Below are 27740 nucleotides of genomic sequence, written 5' to 3'. Positions count from 1 at the left end.
AATGCCATTTTTATTACTCAACAGGTAAATAAGGGTATTTTATTGAACAGATAAATTGCCATATTTAGCTCTCTAACTGAGTTTATTGTAAAGCATTATGTGAAGGATCATATTCATCCGCACAGTCACGCAGAGCTAAAGAACAACCCAATGCATGCAGTTTTTTTTAACCACTTGAGGGTCAAAATTTACATTGTGTACCTTTAATTTCAGTATTTACTAATATATTTTTAAAAATAAAAATGTTTATCAGAGGTAAACAGAGGTAATGCACTGTGGACTAACAAGAACAAACTAGGAAGAATTGTATTTTATTAACTAACATTAACACAACAAATATGGCTCTTTATAGTTTTATTGACAGTTTGACATGAACTAACAAAGTCAATAAATGTACGTCCTGCAAGTGTATTTCGGTATTACAGGATTATAATGTGCAATAAAAAAAAAAAAGATTTTTAGATTAGCTAAAGATTACATTTAATATTGTTATTAAATTAGTGTGTTTAAAGATTCAATTTTAGCATTACATTGCAAGGAAATTTAAATGTAAAAATAGAGGAAAATAGCATGCATGATTCATATTGACCAATACATTTAATTAAATCTTTAAAAAATAAAATCAATTAAATAAAATATAATTTTCCAAAAACCAGTATATCAATGTATATTGTGCAGCCCTAATATGTTAATGCCATGAAATGGTTTGACAATTTAAGTTTGATAGGTTGCATAACTTGCATCACTTTATGGAAGCGAAATACTATATTGTGTTTGTAATTTTTTTGCCGTGCTCCTCCTAAGTATCTTATCAGACACTGACTCCAATTTTGATATCATGGGATCTTTAAGGAGTTATTTAATCTGGCAGGAAACAGTATAGACGTCCTCATTTTGGACAGTCATGAGCAAATTTATATTCTTGCACATCTCAGCAATTCACCGTGTCATCTGCAGATCGAGTTTCATGAAGCTTGCAATCAATAAGACACCCTAAATCGCAGGGCAAACAATTCCCAAAGCCTGGCATCAGTGGGTGGACTTCATTAGTGGCGATCTCCTCCCGAGACGCGCTCTGTGGCTCTTGGAGATGGACTGTGTTTTGACCCGGTGTCAAGTCCCTGATGCAGGAGGGCATTCCGACTGCCCCGCCAGGGCACTGTGGGGTTTCACAGCATGCCTGCTTCCGGACCGCTCCAGAACAAAGGCCCTGACTGGGGCCAAGACCTGCCGCCGTTTCTCTGAGCTCGTGCCACAAGCAAACATACACTTTTGCACAACCACACACCATTGAACACCACCGAACACACCATATACACAGGACGACGGCGGCTCTCTTGGGGCCCTTTTGGCCCGGCATATGACGGTACCCAACAATAGCCTTCAGCAGATGCCCGCGGTCCAGTGCCAAACAGATGGGAGGACCAGAGTGGATTTGGACGGGCGAGGCGGTCGCCCACAGCGCCAGCTTAAGACCTGGGGCTGTCAGAAGAGTGTATGGAGATAAATGAACATAGCGGGGGGCAAAACAGAGGGCAGTGCCAGGGTCCAGGAACAGCTTGCAGAGGGACAGGCTTGAAAGAGGCGAAGCGCATGCAGAGGATACCAGGGGCGAGCTGGATGCCCACCAAGACTAATCCTCCACCTGAGGACAGGGAGATGGTGGTGCCCGAGGCGAGAGAAAACATGAGTGGACGACATGCTGGAAAATTAGACCCTTATGGATGCATGAGAAACTATGAACTACTGAAAAGAAGCAATACTTACAATGCATGAGCTCGATAACTAGCCTTGATCTTTATGTTGTCCGTCCCGCTGTGCAAGTTACGTGACTTGCCGTACAACCACCTGCCAGGCTGCACACAACGCGCGCACAAGGGGACCTAAAATAGATGGATAACGATGTCACAAAGGTCAATGAATTCATTGCATATATGCAGTATGTGATCTTAAAGATCCGAGGAATGGTTTGAGGCATGCAATAGAACGCAACTGTTGGCTTTCAGAAGTAAAAAAAAATCGTGTTTATTTTTAAAATGCGTTTTCAATGCTTTTGCTGAAGCCGTCTATCATTTTCTGCTCACATCTCCAAGACTGGGAATGATGTTGATTTCTGATACATTCACTTCAAATCCAAGGTTGTAAATGAGTGATAACCCCCCAGTTTCACAGCCAAGACTTAAGCCTAGTCCCAGACTTAGGCCCTGTTTCCACCTGATATTAAGATGCGTTTTTGTCGATCGGATCATAAGTGGATGAGTGTAAATGGATGAGTTTTCATCTTCAAACCAAACTTGGGTCTTCAGCCGACAAAGTTTAAATCCCGTCTGGCTAGCACACTTCCCTTGATGTTTACATTTTAGGTCAGTAGGAGGAGAGTAGGCGGTCTTTTGTGGCTGTTCGAACACATCCAACCACATGAGCGTTAACACTACGAAAGCGATCCGGTTGAACTCGTTTTTGACTACTTCTGGAAGTGGTTGAAAGTGGACAAGCTCAAAACCTTTTAGACCCCGTTTACAACTGTATTTAGCGTCGTCCACTTGTGATCCGATCGACCAAAACACATCTTTAATACCAGGTGGAAGCAGGGCCTGAAATGCATGTTTGAGCTGTTTTAACTGAAAGCAACTTGCACGGAGATATCTTAAAATATGTCAGTGACATTGTTTTGTTTCAAGATACACACCAGTAATGTTTTTCTTTTTCTTTTCTAAGGAACATTTATAAAAGCTACTTAAATTTCCTAATTGAACTAAGGCCTAATCCTGGCCTAATACATATTAGCACTGTCTGTGAAACCAGGCCTATGTCTTATAGTGGGTTGTTTTGATTCATGGCTTTGGACTGTTTTATTAATTATATATAAATAGTTGCTAGCCGAAACTATGGCAAAATGAGTGTAACTCGCAGGCTCTCGTGACTTATTGTGTTCTTAATTGCTCTTGGTTAATGTATAATGTTATGCAGTCTTATTTTATGAATTATCCAAACATATTTGGATAGTGTTAGCAGGAAGACGTTTCCAGCGGTGTCCGTTCATCTCAGTTGTGATGTGTGTGCGTGTTCTCACATGGGCAGAATCAGCTGAAGTGAGCAGGTCAGGGATTGTTCCCCTTGAAATGCTCCCAGGATGCTGACTCCAACAGACCTGTGATTAGCTTTCCGCTGGCAATGAGAGGTAATCTAAGGAGGAGAGGGTACAGCGGCATAACTGCTACACACAAGCAAAACACACACACACACACTCGCACAGGTACATTTACGCCAAGGCCCACACTTACTGACATCAATATTCAACACTTGAACACAAATACATGCTAGTAGACACACACTTAATGACACTTTTTCAATTACAGGCAGTATAACACACATGCACACTTACCCTCGCACTCATGTTCTGAATGGCATAATGATTCTGAGTGCGCTACAGTGGACGGAGTGCTTACAGGGAGTAATTTAAGAGCCGGCTGAGCGGATGAGACCAGGGTCACGGGGAGACCCAGAAGGGTGTCCGTTATTAAACAGAAGGACTTTACAGAGAGCAAAGATGGAAGAGTGTGACATCACTCAGGGAGACGGATATATTCTGTATATAGAGAGAGAGAGAGATAGCGAGCGAGAGAAAGAGACTAAGGCAGGGGAAAAAAGGATGAAAAAAAGCTTGATGTAAAAGTTTAATGAATTCTTTATGGCACAGCGCATCAGATCCTCAGCTCTCACCGGCTGCCTTAAGCAAATGCTTCAAATCTTCTTCCGGCAACCTGAGCTGAGAAATCCATTGCTGTCTCTGATTAGCTAAAAATAAATGGTAAGAGCCCTAGCTGTTAGTGCATGTGCTCTGACACTTTGAGCTGGGGTGCCTCTGTTGATAACATAAGTTTGAATCTGGCTTATCCCATAACCCAATACTCATTATTCTTGAGTTAAAGGGATAGTTCACCCAAAAACTTAAATTCTGTCGTCATTTACTTGTTCCAAAACTGTGTGAGTTTCCTTTTAACACAAAAGAAGATATTTTGAAGAATGTTGGTAACACAGTGGACGTTAGCCATCGACTTCCGAGTATTTTTGCATATTAAGCCCAAAGTGGTCCATATCAGGTAATTTTGTTATGTTATTAACTTTTATATGTTTGCTTATTAGATTGCTTATAAAGCCACATTAAAAAGTAGTTTAAGTGTTCCATGTCAGGTCATTTTTATTTTTATATTTAAACATACTTTTTATTTTCTTAACTTCATCTGTAACATCACCTGTAGTCAGAAGTGTACATTTTGGGGAAAGGGAAACTTTTTCAGTTTTTGAAAACCATAAAATAGCATATTTAATCTTTATCATAAATGAAGTGAGGCATGTTTCCTGTTTATTTAGTTGAGATTAGTATAGTCCAGGGTCTCAGCATGCTTGATTCTGCACAACTGAGGTATATAAACATTACACTCTCGAACACAGCTTGGCATTCATCCATCGTCAAAAACTGCACACCCAGAGTGTCTTGAATGCCACTCACCCATGCAGAGGGGCTTACCTGGAATTGAATTTGTCTTGCGTGAAGCTCAAATCACTCTCCCCAGCTACCTCTTGTCTCACATGTCTGCCTAGACATTAGGCGTAATGAAAGCCAAACGTCACCTGTCAGGGAGAGTTGGAAATGACGCAGATCAACTGATCCTGCCTCCTTGTTAAATGTTGTCACACTTCACACTTCATTATTGCTTTGAAGCGGAACCCGCTGCCCGCTGAATGCAAATGCGACCTGTTCGGTCTGATGCGCAGAAGCCATCCGGACGGAGACGAGGAAGCAGGCAGATGCTGAGCGGGGATCATTAGGGACCAGGCTGAACCCGTGATGCTCTGCATGTCGATGTGTGAGCTGTGTGAGGAGGACACACCTCTAGAATGGAAACTAGTTTTTAACATGCTTGAGGTGTCGGATAACAATGAATTTTAACAAGACTTTGAACATACAGTATCTGTCTGACTGTCCGATTTTAGTTTTTATTTCATTTTCAAATCCTGTTTAACTCTCATATCTTTATTTCCTGTCCTTTATTCCAAGTGTTTTGAATTGAATCTTTTCAATGAATCATTTGATGCTGTTCACAAGCAGTTCTGGATGATTCATTCATGAATCAAACTGGTCCGGATAATTGAGGGGGAAATTGTTAGTGTATAACGACTTAAATTTCTGTTTATCACACAAAGTTTTTTATATGACTTCTGGAAGACTGTGAACATACAGTAGCGAATACGTGAAATGAAATATGAACTGCTTCTGTGATTGATTCATGATGATTTTGACATACTTTTTGAAGCTTGAACTCTCCAGTCTCATTGTAATTGCATGGACAAGAAATATTTAAAATTTCTTCTTTTGTTTTCAACAGAAGAGAGAAAGTCATACAGATTTGGAACAACAGTATACATGTTTATTTATTTTTTACTATTTTATTGTTTGTGACCTATTCCTTTAATCTAAGCATTTGATTTTAGACATCAAGCTAGGCATATGCGGTCAATAATTAAGGTCAGTAGGCAGACATCTTGCATAAAACAAAACAGTTCAATAATAATTTCATGTCAGTAGAGCTTTGTTTAAAGCTTTGAGCTCATCATCTTTGCTTCACATTATATTAAATCTATTCAAGACTATTGTCTGCCTCAAACGGCACTATAAGCATAAATATGCCATTTAGGAGCAAGCTATGATGTTTCAGATGAGATCCGTTAAAACTTTTTGGCACGATAATGAGGTCACACTTTTGTTCTCATGACATGGGTGACAGTTTTTTATTCATCCGTAATTGCCTCTCAGAAGTGTTGGAGATAGACATAGAAGGGTGGAGTGGCATATAGAAGTGGTGGGTGGAGGGAATGATGGGTTAATGAGAAGAATGGCTGAGAGATTTGAGGAAATGTGGGCACTTGAACATCAGTGCTCTGTGAAGACTATTCTGCATAGCATAATATCATAAACTATTAAACTATCTAACCTGAAGTATTAAATTGTGTTGTTAAGCACACCTTAGCAACAGCATAAAAACATCCTGTCAAGTGCATAGCAACATGCTATCAACAACTAAGAACTCCTTAGCAACAACATGGCAACATAGCAAAGTAGTACGAACCTTGCAGAACACCTTAGCAACACCCTGGAAACTGCATAGCAACATGCTATAAATCACCCAGAACACTTTAGTAACAGCATACTAGCAACATCCTGAACTGTACATAGCAACATGCTAAGAACCACTCAGATTATCTTAGCAACACCATGGCAACTGCATAACAACATGGTACAAATCACCCAGAACACTTAAGCAACAGCATACTAGCAACAGCCTGCCATGTACATAGCAACGTGCTAAAAACCACTCAGAACACCTTAGCAACACCCTGACATCTGCATAACAACATGGTACAAATCACCCAGAACACTTTAGGAACAGCATACTAGCAACATCCTGGTATGTGCATAGCAACGTGCTAACAACCACTCAGAACACCTTAGCAACACCCTGACATCTGCATAGCAACATGCTATAAATCACCCAGAACACTTTAGCAACAGCATAATACCAACACCCTGGTATGTGCATAACAACGTGCTAAGAACCAATCAGAACACCTTAGCAACACACTGGCAACTGCATAACACCAGGCTATAAATCACCCAGAACACTTTAGCAACAGCATACTAGCACCACCTGGTATGTACATAACAACGTGCTAAAAACCACTCAGAACACCTTAGCAACACCCTGACATCTGCATAACAACATGGTACAAATCACCCAGAACACTTTAGCAACAGCAAACTAGCAACAACCTGCCATGTACATAGCAACGTGCTAAGAACCACTCAGAACACCTTAGCAACACCCTGACATCTGCATAACAACATGGTACAAATCACCCAGAACACTTTAGTAACAGCATACATCCTGGTATGTGCATAGCAACGTGCTAACAACCACTCAGAACACCTTAGCAACACCCTGACATCTGCATAGCAACATGGTACAAATCACCCAGAACACTTTAGCAACAGCATAATACCAACACCCTGGTATGTGCATAGCAACGTGCTAAGAACCACTCAGAACACCTTAGCAACACACTGGCAACTGCATAACACCAGGCTATAAATCACCCAGAACACTTTAGCAACAGCATACTAGCAACACCCTGGTATGTACATAACAACGTGCTAACAACCACTCAGAACACTTTAGCAACACCCTGACATCTGCATAACAACATGGTACAAATCACCCAGAACACTTTAGTAACAGCATACTAGCAACATCCTGGTATGTACATAGCAACGTGCTAAGAACCACTCAGAAAACCTTATCAACACCCTGGCAACTGCAGATAAACGTGCTATAAATCACTCAGAACACTTTAGCAACAGCATACTAGCAACACCCTGCTATGTGCATAGCAATGTGCTAATAACCACTCAGAACACCTTAGCAACACCCTGCTATGTAAATAGCAACATGCAAAGAACCACTCAGAACACCTTAACAACAGCATAGCAACACCCTGGAAACTGCATTGACTTTTGCCCAGACAATCACCTATAACATTTTCTTTAGAAAATGTAAAAATCTATGTTCCTTGCTTTTCTCTTTCTCTCTTTTGTCCCCATCCTTGCATTCTTTCTCTCGTCATTTATCTGTGGTCTGATCTGGGCCCTGTTGAGGATGGGTTTGTGGAGAGCAGCTCCTGATGATTAAATGTGATCATGGCTAAGCTCCAGCAAGCCCCAGAGACCCAGCGTCTGTTTCCATCAGCCGGGGCTGCTCTCCTATCAGCTTGTGTCATCTGCTGATGACCTTGTCAGAAAGCTTGTTGAAGTGAGCCTGAATAGGTCACTTTGTTCAAGACTCCGAGCAATTTAGTTTACTAAGCTGTACGCTTGCACATCCCCACATGCAAAGAAGCAATGCCCCAGTTTTGGGGGAGAAAAAAAAAACATATATTTATGTGAAATATGCCCTCACCAGTGGAACTAAACATTCCCTCTGGGTGCAGTTCCCTTTCGAGCGGTGCGCGCAAAACAACATCAACAAGAGAAGTAGGTGTATGTGGAAAGAAATGCAGCCAGCGGTGCTTTACTTTGATTTAGAGTTCCAATAATGTTTGTGGGAGCCTATTTTTATGTTTATGTTTTTAAATGAAGGGTGTATATTTATTTATTTTCTTTATTTATTTATTCACATTGTTTTGTTCTTAATCCAGTTCCACTGGTGATTTGCTAGCTGGATAAGTATTTTATCTTTTAATTTATCCCCCAAAAATACCCTGAATGAATTCAACATTTGTTCATAATTTTGTAAAAAAAAAAAAGAGGTGCAGAAATTTATTAGAACACTTAATTATCATTTCATCTGTATTTTTTTTATTTTATTTTTTTATTTATTTATCTCCCCATAAACCCACATATCATTACCCTGATAATCTGGATGACTAGATGAGTAGATGTTCTCAGTGGGCTAATCCTGCTCTCATATTCTTGATCCTCCTCATTCACAGTGTGTTTGAGTAGCTTTCCTCCCACCCCACCCTCTTCAAGCACATATTACCCCATCCGTGTGTGTGTGTGAGAGTGTGTCGAATGGTATTAGCTCACAGTGGAGCCGCACATTGGCTGAGAGATTAGAGCCAAACGGAGCTGTGCTGGGAGGAAGGTGATAGTTAGATTAGCCTTTAGGCTGGAGTAGAGCCTTTCAGCGGGCCCGTCTATGAGGGACCAGCATGTGGGACCGGACCTCTTCCTGAGCCTGGAGGGCCATGCTCGAGCCAGATACAGCTAGAGGCGGAAACATACTGAGGATTCTCTGATTTTGGTTCCAAAGAAAAGATTGGCGGTGGTAGTTTTGGCACTGTTGGTTGTATTTCCTTGGCAAACTATTTTTATTTTGGGGGGGGGTTCAAAACTCCACTGTGTTCTGTAAAACAATGAGTTCTTGGAATAGTTAAGTTTGGCTTTATATTTGGTAAAAACACAGTTGTAGCCTGTGTGTGTGTGTGTGTATGTGTTTGTTTGGGCTGTCAATAGATCATTTTTTTATTGCGATTAATCGCACCCTTTTTGTGCGATTAATCGCGATTAATCACACACGTATCATGGAATTAAGCATACACCATTTACTGTATCTTGTTTGACATGGTAATTTTGTCATCATTTGTTATATCCAACAAAGAAAACCAACAGACTGAAGGTTGATTCTCACAAAACTATTTTCTGGAAGCTTTTTTCAAGGTAATCATCATCAATATAACGGACTCGCGAGTGCTTATAAATCGCCGCAATCATCTTTACCTTGATTACAGTCCTCCTCATCCATCAGAACTTAACTAGCGAGACTCTCGTTTGCTTTATCCAGCCGAGAAGCGTAGTTTGCATATCATCTGGCCATACAGAGGTGGGATGTTATGACGTTCTATTCTGTCTGTATTTCACACAGGTCAGTGCGTGAGGGCTCGCGCTCTTCTGAGAAGAAAATAAAAATCACTAAATATGGCAGAGCTTGTGTTTTAAAGCAAAATACACATTGGAATGAATAATTCACTGAAAACACAACATGAGTCTCTATTCTCGCTGCCATCTCTGATGTAATCAGCCTGGTTTTCTTTACATTAGCTCTGTTTGAATGAATTCACTTAGTGGATCATTGGTCTGAAAAGTTTCCCAGAGCAAACAGAGAAGCGAAATCGGGTTAAAGGGTTCGATGTATATTTCTGCCTTCCAGGGTTATAGGTGGTTGCGCCATCGTACTGTAGATGCCTAAACTCGCTTTATTTATTTTATTTATATTTTTATGCATTTATTTATTTTTATGTATTTGTTTCTTGCTGCTAAATTTAAATGGGTGTAATGTAAATTTAAATTGCAACATAACATTTATCAGGGCTGTTTAATATTATCTAATGCCATTTTCTTGCAGATGTGTTTAAAAATGTGAGTTTTTTTTTAGAAAATAGTTGTTTGTTTGCTTGCTTAGTTTTTATATCATCCCTGAATTCTGTTTTACTGTCGTATCTCCATCCTTCCCAGTCCTCTCTACTCTCAAAAATGCTTTAACGTTTTTGGAAGTGATTTGAAGGTTTCAGGACTGGAATTCACAGCTGCATGTTTGGTATATGAGAGATTCTCTTTTTCTAGATTTTTTTTTCCCACAAACACACCAAAGGATACCAACGTGGAAATATTGAGCCACTGTGTTGTAAATGGTTTTTGATTACACCTCAAAATCAGTGGTCTTCACTTTTATGGACCATTTAGGAGACAAAGAGTGATTCTTTTTGTTTGTTTTTTAAAGCAGTTTTAGGGAAAGTCGGCAATGACTGTCAAATGTGTGTTCGAAATTAAACTATATTATATTTTAAAGCCCCAAGCTGTGTTCTGCTGAAATCTGAGCCCTCCCTTGAGCGCAATAACTCAGGCGTCAATGTACCAGTCATTCATTTCTGAAGTTTTAGTTTGGCATCATGAATTTCAGATCTCTTAATGAGTTTTTAATGAGCTTTGTTAGCCTTCAAGAATAGTTTTTTTCCCCATCAAGTATTTTACTGAGATTTATTTATCAATTAAGAAGTAAAAAGGAGAAAATGCTGTTTTTTTTCTCCAGGAGGCCCATCAAATATATTCATGTGTTATCATTAGTGGTGATGGGAATGTAGGAATACATCTTCCTTATCTTTTCATCTAGTTCCATGGATTTAATCAAAAAGGATTTTAATGGCGAGTGTGTAACGTGCATTCATTCTGCCAAGCGTCCTCCCAAATTCCCTCATGTTCTCCTTTAAATCAGGCACTGTCTAATTATTCATTTACTTTTGCCTTAATGGAGTTTAGCACTTCAGCTTAAAGGTTCTTTTCAGAGCTGTAATGTGAATGAAGTCAGCTAATGTCATGAAGGAAATGGATGGTTATGCTCTTTCATAACCTTTAGTTTAGTTCACCTCTCTGGTACCAGCAAGTTAATGAGAACATCTGTCAGACAGCAGATGTCTGGCTGTGTTGAGGTTATAGTTCACTCAAAAAAAGAAACATAGCGGAACACAAAACCTTTTTTAACTGTTGCTTTTAATAGTCTGAAGTACTGCACACATCTAGTTTTGTTTAAAGGGTGGTCTTTTTAGTTAATTTTAATGTATTCCAGATTACATTGGTGTCAATCAGAGCTATAAAATCCTTCTTAAATAAAACGATAAAGCAATTGCTCTAATTAACCAATAGCTATTTACATTTAAGCAGACAATCTTATCCAAAACAACCTCCAAATAGTGCTTTAGCTTTTATTATCCCAATTAGCATTGAAGAAATCTGCAATACCACTCATAAACCGTTACAACACAGTATGTGTTTAAAAATGCAGCGCAAATAAGCGAAAGTTATTAGTCCTCACTCTATTCGGGGATAACTACAATCGAGCTGGGTCAATATTTCACTTATACACAACTAAAGTACTTTATAAGCAAGGCAAATATGCCACATACACAGTCCAAAGTTTTGGGAGTGACGTTCATATTTTAAAACAGGGTATTTTATTTTATTTTATTTTATTTTATTTTATTTTATTTTATTTTATTTTATTTTATTTTATTTTATTTTATTTTATTTTATTTTATTTTATTTTATTTTATTTTATTTTATTTTATTTTTTATTTTATTTTATTTTAATTTTATTTTTGCATAAAATGTGTTTGCAAATAAAATATTATGTTTAATTCTGCAAACAGTATTTTATTTTGGTTTGTCTGATGGTTGTAAAAGCCTCTGATGTGGCAGAGCTCAAGGCCTTTGTTTCTGTTTGCTTTTATAACTGACATGTTTTGTGTTGGCCTTGTTTTATGTCTTGTTTTGTTTTATTTTCTCTTTTCATTTTTCTTTTATTTCCTCATTTTATATAGATTTTTTTATTTTTTTTATTTACGTACTTACTTACTTGTCCACAAGAGAGTGTCACTTGTAGTCAGTCTCGCTTATGAGAGAACTGTGTGAACAGAACCATATATACCTCCTGAAATGTGAAACAACAGTCACCTGTAACCTACTGTCACATGAACGTAGCCTGTCAGCCATGTGTGTATTGTAAAAGTCAGATAATCGGGTGTTGAGCATGAAAAAGGTCTGCATTTAGATCAGACTTCAGAGGCGAGATGCTGTTAAATGTGCTTCTCCCAGCAGAACGCCTCTGCTCTGACTGATGCTTGTGAAAGACATTGATGTGGCAGAGCTCAAGGCCTCTGTTTCCGTTCGCTTTTAAAAACCACCTGTGTTCTGTGTTGGCCTTGTCCGTTTTATGAGGCATCCTCTGTTTGTATTCGGAGGTGCCTATAGACCTTATTCACAGCAGCGCCATCTTTGATTTTTAACGGGCTGTGAGGGATAGACATACATCTCTTCAGTGGGTTGTACTGATATGTAATGTGTTTTTGGATTGTTCTGCTGACGAAACACTGCAGAAATATATTTTCGAGAAATTTCAGTGGACAAAAAAACCCAGACAATATGAGCTGTGGAAAATAAGAGGTCTAGGAGCTTCTTTTTTACAGCAGATGTCATTGAAAACATTGTAAATCTATCCCTCACAGCCTCGCATTCATACAGTATCTGTTATGGCGCTGCTCTGAATGAGGTCTTTACGAATTGCTTTGCTAAATATTGCAGTGTGATAGACTTTCAGTCAATCCTTTATTCACTTCCTGTTTTATTGTGTTTTTATGCAGATTAGCACATTAAACTGCTATTTTAGTTTTTATTACTTACTAAATGATAAGCACATCCATCATGGATGCAAGTGCAGCGATTTAAAGACGTATGCACAGAAAAGGTATTCCCTGAAATGGGCTTAAGACCGCACTGGGTTCATTAGTCATATAGGTCGCCATTAATAATGGTCAGGTTAATAAAGTGCTTTTACAGACTGAGTGTTATGACCACAATGCTGCCTGTGTTTTCTGTGTCTGTGAGATTCTCAGTAGAAGGAGAAAGTCTGTAGATTTTACACAGTATTTTACACAGCTGGCATGTCATTGTTGCAGTCATTTGAATGTGTTAGAATATTTCCCATCATGCCTCATTCCTAATCTTCAGGCACTGAGAAAAAAAAAAAGGCTTTTGAGAAGCTGAAGCTTTTGACGCCAGGTTCTGAGAATCTCTTGAGTTTGCTTTTTCATTAGAAGTACACTCACCGGCCACTTTATTAGGTACACCTGTCCAACTGCTCGTTAACACTTAATTTCTAAGCAGCCAATCACATGGCGGCAACTCAGTGCATTTAGGCATGTAGACATGGTCAAGACAATCTCCTGCAGTTCAAACCGAGCATCAGTATGGGGAAGAAAGGTGATTTGAGTGACTTTGAACGTGGCATGATTGTTGGTGCCAGAAGGGCTGGTCTGAGTATTTCAGAAACTGCTAATCTACTGGGATTTTCACGCACAACCATCTCTAGGGTTTACAGAGAATGGTCCGAAAAAGAAAAAACATCCAGTGAGCGGCAGTTCTGTGGGCGGAAATGCCTTGTTGATGCCAGAGGTCAGAGGAGAATGGCCAGACTGGTTCGAGCTGATAGAAGGGCAACAGTGACTGAAACAACCACTCGTTACAACCGAGGTATGCAGCAAAGCATTTGTGAAGCCACAACACGCACAACCTTGAGGCGGATGGGCTACAACAGCAGAAGACTCCACCGGGTACCACTCATCTCCACTACAAATAGGAAAAAGAGGCTACAATTTGCAAGAGCTCACCAAAATTGAACAGTTGAAGACTGGAAAAATGTTGCCTGGTCTGATGAGTCTCGATTTCTGTTGAGACATTCAGATGTTAGAGTCAGAATTTGGCGTAAACAGAATGAGAACATGGAACCATCATGCCTTGTTACCACTGTGCAGGCTGGTGGTGGTGGTGTAATGGTGTGGGGGATGTTTTCCTGGCACACTTTAGGCCCCTTAGTGCCAATTGGGCATCGTTTAAATGCCACGGCCTACCTGAGCATTGTTTCTGACCATGTCCATCCCTTTATGGCCACCATGTACCCATCCTCTGATGGCTACTTCCACCATGTCACAAAGCTCTAATCATTTCAAATTGGTTTCTTGAACATGACAATGAGTTCACTGTACTAAAATGGCCTCCACAGTCACCAGATCTCAACCCAATAGAGCATCTTTGGGATGTGGTGGAACGGGAGATTCGCATCATGGATGTGCAGCCGACAAATCTGCGGCAACTGTGTGATGCCATCATGTCAATATGGACCAAACTCCCTGAGGAATGCTTCCAGCACCTTGTTGAATCTATGCCACGAAGAATTGAGGCAGTTCTGAAGGCAAAAGGGGGTCCAACCCGTTACTAGCATGGGGTACCTAATAAAGTGGCCGGTGAGTGTATGTAATCATTTAGTCTTGTGCAGGAGAAAAAAAAAGTTTAAAATCAAGAAACTGATGTTTTATTCTACTTAGCTGATAGACCCATTGACAAACTGTATGTCAGAACTATATTTAGCATTTTCTGAAGAAAAAAATTGTCAGTGGTGAGTTTTCTAGATATGCCGTTATGGGTTTTATGTGGCCTTTTATCAAAGCAGAAATATATATATATATAAACAAAACATGGCATTTAAAATATAAAAAAAATATAAAAAATTAAGAATGATATAGCAAACGTTTAAGAATTAACTTGTAATTAGGAGAATAAAGCCAAAAGTATTGCATGAATTACTTAGAAATATATTTGAAAAGAAAGAACAATATTAAATGGCATAATATTGCAATGCAATGATTGTATTCTCATAATTGTATCATTGTTCTCAAAATATTACATTAACATTTTAATGTTAAAACTGTATTTTTTTGTATAAGGCCTTTTATGAGATTATCAACATCCATCCATCCATTTTACGAGATCATCAAAACTACATTTTTTTTTTTTACTCTAAAATTGTACGATTTGTAGTATGAGCAAAATAAATAATGCTTGCCTTAACAAGCCCCTCCATAATATAGGTTATTTGGTTGTTGCATATGAACTGTGATAAAAAGAATCCCTTTATTATGCCACTTTAACATATGATACTTTTCTGTGTGTGTGTGTGTGTGTGTGTGAAGCCTCAAACACGACTGCTCATTTATCTTGCAGTGCGAGACACGTTTGATGTGTGTTGACACGACACCCTTCCCTCTCCAGGGGCGTCCACATTTAGCCCTCAGCCCAATGCCATTGCGTGCGTGTACCCTAGAGCGATGCCCCCTAGAGGAGTACCTGCATCCCCTGCCAACCGCTTTCTAACAAACCCCGGAAATAGGGCAGCCCACTCAGCACTAACCACAATGGGACATTTCTCGTTATTATGCAAATACATGCATGTTTAAGCAGGGGGGGAGCATCGACCGGTGGAGATGAAGAATTGCGGGTAATTAGCGGTGAAGGCATTTTGTTTGAACCTCGACAGTTTCAACTTTGGCGTGCGCGAATCGGATGCCGGTCGATAAACAAGGAACAAACAAACATGGTGGGTGGGGGGTAGAGGAACGCGGCTTTCATCTGGAGAACACACACAGAGAAGGCAGCCGACTCATCAGCCGCTAAATGCTGGTGTGTTGTACAGAGACAGCTGCTGATTTACACAGCCTGTGAAGTGATTGTCATCAACTCTTTAATTGCAAATAAGGAGTGATATGTGAGGTGGCACAAGTGAGAGATTATCAGGGATGGCATTTCGGCATTGTGTGTTTGTGCGCGTGAATGCGTGTCTGTTCACTTTTCGTGGATTAGTTTGCGTTATTGGGTTCATATATCTCTTTCGATCAGTCGTTCTGTCATTCTTTCAATCATTCAGTCGGTCGTTCTTTCAGTCTGTCGTTCTTTCAATGGATCTGTCTTTCGATCGGTCGTTTGGTTGCTCGTTCTTTCAATCACTCCGTCGTTCTTTCGATTGGTTGTTTGGTTGTTCATTCTTCGATCGCTAGTTCAGTCGGTCGTTCTTTCAGTTTGTCTTTCAATCGATCACTAGTTCAGTCGTCGCTCTTTTGATAGGTGTATCGTTCGGTCCGTTGTTCTTTCGATCAGTCTGTCGTTCGGTCCGTCGTTCTTTCAATCGATCTGTCGTTCAGTCCGTTAATTTTTCGAGCGGTCGTTTGGTTGTTAGTTTTTTCAGTCATTCGTTTGGTCGGTCGTTCTTTCAGTCTGTCGTTCTTTCAATCAACCTTTTTTGTCAAACTTTGCTTTTCATATTAATGGGTTAGTTCACCCCAAAATGAAAATTCTGTCAGTAATTACTCACCCTCATGTTGTTCCAACCCCGTAAGACTTTCTTTCATCTTCGGAACACAAATTAAGATATTTTTGATTAAATCTGAGAGCTGGATCACTCCTCCATAGGCTTCTTAAGGGATCGACACTGGTCCGGCCCAAAAGTTACGAAAGACATCGTTAAAATAGTCCAAGTGACTACAGTGGCTCAATCTTAAGTTTATCAAGCGACGAGAATACTTTTTGTGCGCAAAAAACAAACAAAAATAACGACTATTCAACTATTCAACTATTCATTTCCTTCTCTGTTGGCCTCGAGATTTCACGTAGTGGAACTGCACAACGGTTCTAGGTTGTACGTCACACGCATCACACAAATGACCAGCTTTGGCCAATAGTGAGCCTACGTGTGACGTGCAACCTAGAAGCTTTGCGCAGTTCCACTACGTGAAATCTCGAGGCCCACGGAGAAGGAAATGAATAGTTGAATAAAGTCGTTATTTTTGTTTGTTTTTTGCGAAGATGAACGTAAGTCTTACGCGGTTGGAACAACATGAGGGTGAGTAATTACTGACATAGTTTTCATTTTGGGGTGAAATTACTGAATTTTTAATTCTATTTACTTTAAATTACCATTCTGCTTTGTCTTAGGTAGGTCGTTCTTTCGACCGGTTGGTCGTTCTTTCAGTCTATCGTTCTTTTGATCGGTCGGTCAATCTTTTGACTAGTCTGTCGTTCAGTAGGTCTTTCTTTCGATTGGTCGGTCGTTCTATTGTTCGGTTGGTTGTCTTATCAACCATCATTGGAATTCTGCTTTTATATATAAAACATTTACAAAACAAAAAGTCACAACCAAAAAGATTTTTGAACTTTTTTGAACTTTTAAACAAATTTAATTATTAGTCATTCATTAATTTTTCTTCCAAATTTCTTTGAATTTCAGTGATAAAAGACAGTTTTGAACAAACTGTTGCCTTTTTTTGTCAAACTTTGGCTTTTCATAGTAAAAATTACTGAATTTCAATAAATTCTGTTTCCTTTAATTTAAATGAACATCCTGCATGTTAAATTCAAATTCAAATTCAATTTTATCAATTGTACTGAATAAATCTCAGTACTGAATAATGGCGAACTAATTCATTACTATATTAGAGCATAGTCTTGTGGACCCTCGGCACTCCACAAAAGGTCTTAATATGTGACCTGGCCTCCAATATCTTTCATTTCTTAAATTTTAGGCATAATCATGCACCGAGAAGAGGAACGGAGTGTCATCTTGTTAATGATTCTTGGCACAAATATGCTGCTGATTAAATAAATTGTGGTTGCCACTAATGAATGCACTACTTTTGACTATACACAGAACTTTTGAATGCAGTTTTATCAGTTTAATTATTTGAAGAAGAACGAACCCTCTCCAGAACCAAAAGATCCAAACCAGGCCCTCGGGAACTTCACATCTCAATATGTGGCTTCAAAAGACAATCTTTTTTTCCAGAAATATTCACTTGACAAGAACAGGATCGGAGGGACATCTCGTTAATGATTCCTCGCACACACTTACTGTTGATTGCATTAATTGTGGGTGCCACTAATGAACGTACTACTATTGACAATAGCCGAAACCTTTGAATGCAATTTCAGCAATTAGTTAGGTTTGTTTTTAAAACTCTGATTACCTATGCAAATTCAGCAATTAGCCTGGCTATTTCCCTGGGCTTTTGTTAGATTATAGTTACACAGCTGCCTGATGTGCCCATGGATAATCAGAGGACAGGAAATGCATTGTTTTATTGACAGGCAGCCAAACCCTTAGAAAGGGTTGCTGAAACTACATTTCCCCATTTTCAGATTAACTTTTGGATGCATTTGAATATGTTCAGCAGTGAGTTCTGAGATAATCTTCTCTAAACCTTAAATATGCTTTCCAGTGATGTTACTGCGGTACAGAAGACTTGTAATTATCTCATAAATACTGATAGAGTGAGATTCACAGATTCGGCCTGGTTAAGATATTTCTTTCCGACTTATCTTCTTTTATTTGTGTCGCTACGCTTTGTTTTCACCTCCTCTTCATCGCTCATTCACTCCTTGACCTCTTTCGGCAATTGCGAGAAACCGTTAAAACAATTGTCACTCCAGGCACATTTCGTGCATTAGCAATGCTCATAAACATCTGCCCCGCACAGTTTTTTTCCCTTCCCTAAGAGTTACACGCATTCACACGTTTCATACACACGTTCTCACCCGAATCTCTCGCTTTCGCTTTCACACATGCCCCCCCCCCCCGCACACAAATTGGCTCTTGCGTGTTTACACAACCATTGATGAAACATGGAGGACTGTGAAAACATTTTCTACAGTTCCCCAGAGCACATTAGCTTTCTGGAAATGTGTAAGTGTGTTTTATTAGCAGACCGACAAGATGCAGTTATAGGATTCAGAATAATGTTTACTAAACGCATTTGACACGCCATATTAAAATGTGTAGTTCTAGACACGGAGAACATACTAGCAGTGCCAGGGTCACGGGTACAGTTCCCAGGGAATGCCATGTAACAAGTGATCAGGGCTGACTATGTTCATCAGTTACCGTGTTGGTTCTGTAGATGCTGTAACTACATTATTTCAACATATATGCATAATGATGTTAAAGTTGAAATTGGCATTAATGAATGCTTTAGAAGTATTTGAATATTTAGTTCATGTTAGCCAATGTAGTTAACTAATATCAAGAAATGAAACCTTATTGTAAAGTGTTACCGTTTCACTTATTTTAATTTATTTGTTTGTTGATTGATTAATTGACCGTTCGCAAAGACCCGCCTCCTTTAGTTTAGTTTGCTATGTCCGACAAGCCATGCTCTCACGCCACAAATCATGTTGTGGAAAATATGTGAAATAAGTGAAAAATACATCGCGAGGCAAAGAGGACACTGACAACGCGTCCACAGACAGGACAGACCAGGTTATTTCGATATGAAACAAAGTCTTAATTTTAAAATTTGGTCCTTTTTTAAAGAAATTTAAACAATAAATACCATTTTGTGGCAGATCGGTGTAGCTCCTCAGTTAAAGCTGCTCGTGAACCGATCATTTCTTCCTTCTAGTTAATTTATAGCACCGAATAAACATGAATGAACATCAGAAGGAATGTTGTTTTAACCGCGGAAAGACGTCAGTACACACCGTTTTTAAAGTTCAAATCCACCGACGTTACTCTACTAACTCTCCTGACTGCTTTGTCAAATGCATCAATCAAAATGGCGGATTCGGCGGATGGCAGATTATGATTGGTCAGATCGCCTGTCAATCAAACTCCCTGCGAACGGTGAATTGATTGATTGACTTTCAATAGCTTTGAGAATGAAATTATAATTAGTCCAACTTGTTTTGTATTTTTATACCCTATTAGTCTTGTTATGCATGATTCATCAGTGCACATTATTATAACAAAAACAAAGAAGAACTACTTTGGTGTACTACTGATGTAACAAAGGCTAAATGGGCGGGGAAAACATTAACCAATAATATCATGGCTAAACGTTCACAATCCAATAATTTCTCTTTTCCGATGTGATTGAAAGTTAAATGTGTTGAGACTGCAAACCCAATGTAAAACGCACTTGGACCCTTGTCTATATGTTTTTTTTTTGGTCAAAAGATTGAATTTAGAGAGTGGAGTTTCCTGCTTGTTGCTGACAGGGGCACAAACAGAGAAAACAGCAGGCCACTGTGCTGTGAATGAACTTTATATTACCTCTATATATCATCCAGCCACTGATGGATACCAGCGCCCCAGAGAAAACGCCCAAAGATACTGATCTGAGAGCAGTTTACTGTTTCACTTATAACGGCAGGTGTTAAACATTAAGGGAGGACTCTGGTCTCAGAACGGTGCTTGAGGATGGGTTGTTTCGAGAGGTTTGGACTCACTTGGGGAACCAGGAGTGAATTTATTAGAAAAGAGAGGTCAGGCCACCTGCGGTTATATACAGTCACTCACACTTTTCATCATTATGTTTTATGTGTTTCAGAACGATGTTGAATTTGACGCACATTCTCTTATCTACAAAGTCCTAAAGGCAGGAGGTTATCGGATATGGGCATAATATACTGAATATACTGTATGTTTTTTTTAATTTTGCTTTTATTTTTTGTAATTGATTCATTTTTATAATTGATCCATCCATCATCCATCCATGATATATTAGTATACTATATCCATCCATCCATCCATCCATCCATCCATCCATCCATGATATATTAGTATACTATATCCATCCATCCATCCATCCATCCATCCATGATATATTAGTATACTATATCCATCCATCCATCCATCCATCCATCCATCCATCCATCCATCCATCCATCCATCCATCCATCCATCCATCCATCCATCCATCCATCCATCCATCCATCCATCCATCCACCCATCCATGATATATTAGTATACTATATCCATCCATCCATCCATCCATCCATGATATATTAGTATACTATATCCATCCATCCATCCATCCATCCATCCATCCATCCATCCATCCATCCATCCATCCATCCATCCATCCATCCATCCATCCATCCATCCATCCATCCATCCATCCATCCATCCATCCATCCATCCATCCATCCATCCATCCATCCATCCATCCATCCATCCATCCATCCATCCATCCATCCATCCATCCATCCATCCATCCATCCATCCATGATATATTAGTATACTATATCCATCCATCCATCCATCCATCCATGATATATTAGTATACTATATCCATCCATCCATCCATCCATCCATCCATCCATCCATCCATCCATCCATCCATCCATCCATCCATCCATCCATCCATCCATCCATCCATCCATCCATCCATCCATCCATCCATCCATCCATCCATCCATCCATCCATCCATCCATCCATCCATCCATCCATCCATCCATCCATCCATCCATCCATCCATCCATCCATCCATCCATCCATCCATCCATCCATCCATCCATCCATCCATCCATCCATCCATCCATCCATCCATCCATCCATCCATCCATCCATCCATCCATCCATCCATCCATCCATCCATCCATCCATCCATCCATCCATCCATCCATCCATCCATCCATCCATCCATCCATCCATCCATCCATCCATCCATCCATCCATCCATCCATCCATCCATCCATCCATCCATCCATCCATCCATCCATCCATCCATCCATCCATCCATCCATCCATCCATCCATCCATCCATCCATCCATCCATCCATCCATCCATCCATCCATCCATCCATCCATCCATCCATCCATCCATCCATCCATCCATCCATCCATCCATCCATCCATCCATCCATCCATCCATCCATCCATCCATCCATCCATCCATCCATCCATCCATCCATCCATCCATCCATCCATCCATCCATCCATCCATCCATCCATCCATCCATCCATGATATATTAGTATACTATATCCATCCATCCATCCATAGAAGAACTAGTCAGTGGAAGTTTATTAGGTTCAAGCCCTCAAATCTTTATAAAGATATCAATATTTTTAGGCTTGTTTGAGATATTATAGTAGCATGTAATAAGAGAACACCATGAGCACACCTGTTTTTAAGGTATAACTCAAATTAGACAATTCTGAATTGCTTTTAAATGGCTGTTTAAATGGGCAGTTGTTCACCAGAATAAGCTGAAATGTAGACCTGACTTATATAGTTATAAGTATAGATACCGTACATGAGACAACTGGAGATGTGTTAGCCTCTCATATGATGCACAGCTGAACTAGTGGAAAAAAAAAAAACATAATTCTTCAAACATGATGCTGGATATGTTCTTTTTTGTGTCTCTAACAGAACTTTCAAACTTCTGGCCAAGCATTCAAGCAGGTTACGTCTGCAAACTTTTTTTATTGCTTCTCTGTGCCGAGTGACAGAAGCGCTACGATTTATTTTGTCATGCACTGAAGGGCAGATTACTGTATGGATAAATGGAAGGAGTGAAATAAATGAGTGTAAGGGAGGAAAAATGGATCTTAGAAAGGTGGAATGTGAACTGAGGGGTGATTTTTCTCGCACTGTATGAGGTGAGAACACACGGTGATGGTGATATAGGACCTCAGATTCAGAGGAATAAAGACTTGTGCATTATTAATAAGCAGATAATCTAAAAGGATGTGAGATGACAACGTCACCTGAAGCATTTTAAACTACCCGTGTGTCTAGAGAGAGAGAGAGAGAGAGAGAGAGAGAGAGAGAGAGAGAGAGAGAGAGAGATAGGTCATGCGTGTAGAAAAAGTGAATTTAGTGACCCCAAAATATATATGGACACTTAAGTCGCTCTTCATAATATCTTAATATGTGAATGGCAATGCATTAGAAACAAATGATGCTGGAATATTTTTGCTATGCCTTCTGGTGTGGAAGTGATTTTTAGTGGTTGTGTGAAGTCAGTTGGACATGTTACACTAATGTTCGACAACTAAACAGTGCCCAAATATCTTTGTCTTGATTATGAACAGTACATCTATTATTTTTAGCCCAACAAAGGCATTTTATTTTTGATTTTTTTGGTTGAAAAGTGTGCATTTGCCAAGATTCATTAAAATAATTGATGCTTTGTTTGACATTTGTAAAGAAATAACATGCATAGATTGTGTATGAAGTGTCCAAATACTTTTTTGGGGCCACAGTATATTTCTGTATTAAAGTGACAGTTTTTTATGTATTAATAGCCTGCTTAAAACAATAGTCTATATATAGCTGCTCCACAGTGGAAAATATATTCTTTTAGTGACACACTTAGAAACATACTTTTTCTTTTCAGTCTTTAAAATTTAGAAAGAAAAAAGAGAGATAGATAGACAATTAACGATAAGCACAAATGATAGACAGACAGATGTGAAAAATAAATGATATACAGACAGACAGATATGAAAAGAACAATAGACACAACTGACAGACAAACAGACAAATATTAAAACGACAATAGACACAAACAAAAATAAACGATAGACAAAAAGGATAGAAAGACAGACAGACCCATTTAAAAAATAATGGATAGAGGGAAAGATATGAACAAAAATGATAGACAGATATGAAAAAGAAACAAGACACAAACGATAGACGGACAGACAGACCGATATGAGAAGTATAGGATAGACAAACAGATATGAAAAACAAATGATAGACAGGTAAACAGACAAACATGAAAATAAACGATAGACAGACTGACTGACAGACATAAAAACAAATGAACCACAGACAGACAAATATGAAAAATATATCAACTATAGACAGACAGATAGGCATGAAAAACAAAAAAAAACGACAGACAGATAGACATGTAAAACATATAAACGATAGATAGATCAAATCTTCACAGAGCATCTCATTGAAACAGAAAAGCAAAGATTATGTGTTTGTTGATGAGTTTTCAGTGACTGGAGTCCTCAATGACCGATGACTTTTGCCTGGTTACATGTCCAGAAGAAAACATTTAAACACACACACACACACACACACACACACACACACACACACACACACACACACACACACACACACACACACACGTACAGAGAGCAGGATGTCAGGGCTAAGACACTGCAGTCATCATTTACAGGAATGTGGTGTGAAATCGCATACCTTTCGCTCTGTAAATGTACAGAATATATACTGCAAGAATAGACCTCCAGAACACACACTATACAAGATTTACATTTAAAGACGCACCCGTGTATTACATTACTTTCTTTATGCCGCTGATTACACTGTTCATTCCCACACGCTCATGAACACACGGTTACATAAGAGTAAATGTACCATCTGTCTGCAGTGCACCACACATTCTCATACATTCCTGAATGTTTAAACACCACAAATTTTTACCACCTGTCCACCAGAACACGCCATCTACAGCAGTGCCAAAACACACACGCACGTAGATACGGAGACTGTCACAATACATATTAGCCAAGAAAAGTACACTAACACAACTCAGCTTGTCTCCACTAACTCTTCAGGCCATGCTTCGCAGTGTGTGTGTGTATGTGTGTGACACAATGACTCAGGCTGTACACTGATGTGTTAACAGCTCTGTTGACCCTTTTAGGCATGTTATCATCACTCTGTCCGATCTGTTTCTGGTCTCTCTCTGTTAAACTATAGGCCTACTGCAATACTAGCTTATATAGTGTCTATAAATATAGATATTTTTTAAAACTTCAATGTAAAATAACACTGATGATCTGTTTATCAGTTAATATAATCATGCGTGTTAGTCATATCAATGACATAACCAGAAAGAATCTGGTACCTGAACATTGTGGCGTATTTGGACATTCTTCATGTTTCCTTATTTGCAGTCATTGGGTTGAGGTCAGAGCGAGGGACTTTAATGAAACCTTGTTCGCAGTCTGGAAGCGCTGCAGTCTCTGTGGCGAAATAGACTGTTTGTATATATTATTGATGATTTGTCCCCTGCCCTCTGTTTTAGTGCGGAGGAAAGCAGGTCAGCACCCGCAGGGCTGGCTGACTCATATTTCTGTTTCTTATTACACTCCCATTGCCATTCTTTCATTACTTTTTATTGCTTCTTTCTCGACTACAGAGAAGTCGCAATACTCTGAGACCTCACGCACCACCAGTTTTCTTTGTAGCTCGGTTACTTTTTTGAACTCCTAATGTCTCATATTTGTATCTGCGTATTGTTTTTCCCTGCAACTACTAAATGAAGCTGTTTGTTTGTTGCTTTTGATGAATAATCTCAAATGTGATTCATTACATAAATAGGGCATGGATTTAGTTGATCCTCGTGCCAAATCAGGTAAAGTGCATTTAAACCCCTGCTGTTTATTCATTCTTGTTTGTAATAACTGATCCTGCCCTGTGGTTTCGGCTATATTACATTACACTTAACGCCACCTTTTGTTTTTGATGATTATATGATGTTGAACAGCAGGACGTAGGGAAAGCGGAAGAGAGGTGTCCGCTACTGTTTTGACCCTGTGGTTTTGTAAAGTCTTGGCAGTATTTCAGCGCAGGGAAGTGGGTGTTACGGAAACAGGATTAAAACTGCTTGTTCTACGCCGCCGTTTAAGTGGGTGTTTAATCCACGGCTTTATGGACTCTCCGCACCGACGGGACATTTTTCTAGTACTCATTTGCAGAAGTGTTTAGCCCTCGACTGCTCTGCATCTGACTTCAGAATGGCAAAACTCTTTTTAAGAATGGCATTTTAGAAATGAAATATTTTTGTTGTTGTTTTGAAGGCAGCAAGAGAGGGGAAACCAGAGTTTTCCAAGTTTTCACACAATATATATTCAGTATAAAATAATAGTATATAAAGAACAGTATATAATAAAGTTTTTTTTAATCTATTTTGTTTTATTTCAGCTTTATTTCAGTTAACAAAAACATTCAATAACATTCCATTCATGATTTTGATTTTAATCTTAAAGCTTTAAAGCTTTTTTTAACAGTAGAAATGTTTAATTGTGTTGTAGCTGAGATGTATTCCTACACAGAAATAAATCTGAGAGATATTCACTATAAAAGTGTGACAATTAACCCCAGTTTCCTGTGTGATCTAATTCACATTGATTCTCAAAAGATGGAACATATTTAGAAACACTAACAAATCTATTAAGCAGAGTTTTATAAAGAGTCAATGTGCGATATGTTTCACTGAAAGTTGTTCCTCTCCTCATGCCAGTGTGATGTTTTCAGTTTTCTGAATTGTTCTACAGTGTTACTGTAGATCAATAAGGAAACATGTCAAAGAACACCTTTGCTGTTGTATAATTGGGAGACTGTTCATTGCTGTACAGTAGAGAGACAAATATTGATTACAATAAGCAAACCTGACAAAAGTCACATCTCACAGATTAATCTGAGTGGCATGTGCCCATGCAAAAAAAGATCCCGAACGCAATGGTAGTGTGTTGCTATACAGCTCACATATGTTTCTGACCGATTGTTATCATATGGTGGTTGCATACTGGCCAAAGTCTCTGCCCTATTTTACGATGCATGCGCATGGCACAAGTGCACTTAGGGCCCTTAACTTTAGCTAGTTAATTAACAGGAAAAATGGTCGACGCACCCAGCGCTTGGTCTAAAAGGGTTGTCCCAATTCTCTAAATGAGTAATGGGTGTGTTTTGGGCGTAACGTGCAATAAACCAATCAGAGTCTCATTTCCCATTCCCTTTAAAAGCCAGTTGTGCTCGCGGCATGGCATATTACTAATGCACCCTTTAAATGACCAAAAAAAATAAATACTGCGCCTTTGACTTTAGACAGGTTTAAGTTGGTCAATGGCGCAGTCCATTTCAGTTGCCTCAAAATAGCAATGGGCGCAAATGCATTTGCTATTTAAACAACGTGGCTCAGGACGTGAAAATGATAACTGCGTCGGGCTGAAACTAGCAAAAAAGACTTGCGTCGCGCCTGGCGCTGCATTGCGCCAAGTGTATGATAGGGCCCTCTATGTTTGGTCCCCAAACATTTTATTGTCCGCTTTAATGAGGATGAGACTACAGTAGATGTAACGTGTACTTCCTGCAAAGTGAACATCATTCATTGTGATGTCCTGCCTTATAAAACTTTGTGAGGCTCAGGTTAAGAGCATGTTTTCATTATCGTTCTCTTTACATTGTAAGGTAATATATACATAGTCACTGGCTTTCCTCTCTGTAGAGAGTTTGTGTATCTAAATCCATTCAGGCTTTGCATCATTGGTTTTAATGGAGGAAAGGGTGAGGTGAGCAGAACTCCCACTGCACTCCGGGTCACTCATAATTAGCTGGGCTGCCGCCCCAGGGCCACATAAAAACAGAGCCAGGTTACCTCAATCTTTTTCCATCCGGGCTAATCTTCTCCCAGTGGTGATTTTTAAACGTGTTCGGTGACCCCAGACAAAACACCCCCATAAACTACAAAGCAATATTCCAATGCACTCAAGCATTAAGTCCAAAGTTAATATATTTTTTTTCCAATTTGACTGAAGTTTTTTTTTTCTCTCTCCCCAACGTTCCACTCCAGCCCATTCCAAGCCATCACATTTTCCTGAAGGCAATAGCGGCTATCTGATGAAAGCATTAAGTTGAATTTTTGTAACATTACATGGTCTAAAAAAGTAAAAAAAGAAGACAAGACAAGATAACGGGGAAAGCTGAAAATGCCTTTAAAGCAATTTTACTGGCAGTTAGAATCTCTGAGTATGAATTTACACATTTTAAATGTTCCTCACTGACATGTTTGAAGTTCCCTTCCTTTCATTGCACGTGAGAAATGCACTTGATCATTATTAGCACGCTGTTTACTCGGCTAATAATAATTGATAGTGTCAAAGCCTCAGAGGAAAATGGCTAATGAGGGTCTTTAAAGGAACATTGTGTCTGTGACATCTTTCATGGATCATGGCGCCTAACGCTGATACATTAAGTGCT

General features: G+C 39.2%; 1 long non-coding RNA gene across 1 annotated transcript; it reads right to left on the bottom strand.

Annotated features, from left to right (window-relative positions):
- Nucleotides 1-812: 812 nt before the first annotated feature.
- On the bottom strand, nucleotides 813-24736 carry LOC130078643 (uncharacterized). The gene is made up of 4 exons (XR_008805953.1): nucleotides 24607-24736; nucleotides 3074-3186; nucleotides 1768-1883; nucleotides 813-1645 (listed from the first exon to the last, which is right to left on the bottom strand). It is a non-coding gene; the product is annotated as an uncharacterized LOC130078643 (long non-coding RNA).
- Between the last annotated feature and the right edge of the window lie 3004 nt (nucleotides 24737-27740).

Source organism: Rhinichthys klamathensis, unplaced genomic scaffold (assembly GCF_029890125.1).
Source record: "Rhinichthys klamathensis goyatoka isolate OS25496 unplaced genomic scaffold, OSU_Roscu_1.1 h1tg000944l_1, whole genome shotgun sequence".
Lineage (NCBI taxonomy): Eukaryota > Metazoa > Chordata > Actinopteri > Cypriniformes > Leuciscidae > Rhinichthys > Rhinichthys klamathensis.
This window is presented reverse-complemented; position numbering and strand designations above follow the sequence as displayed.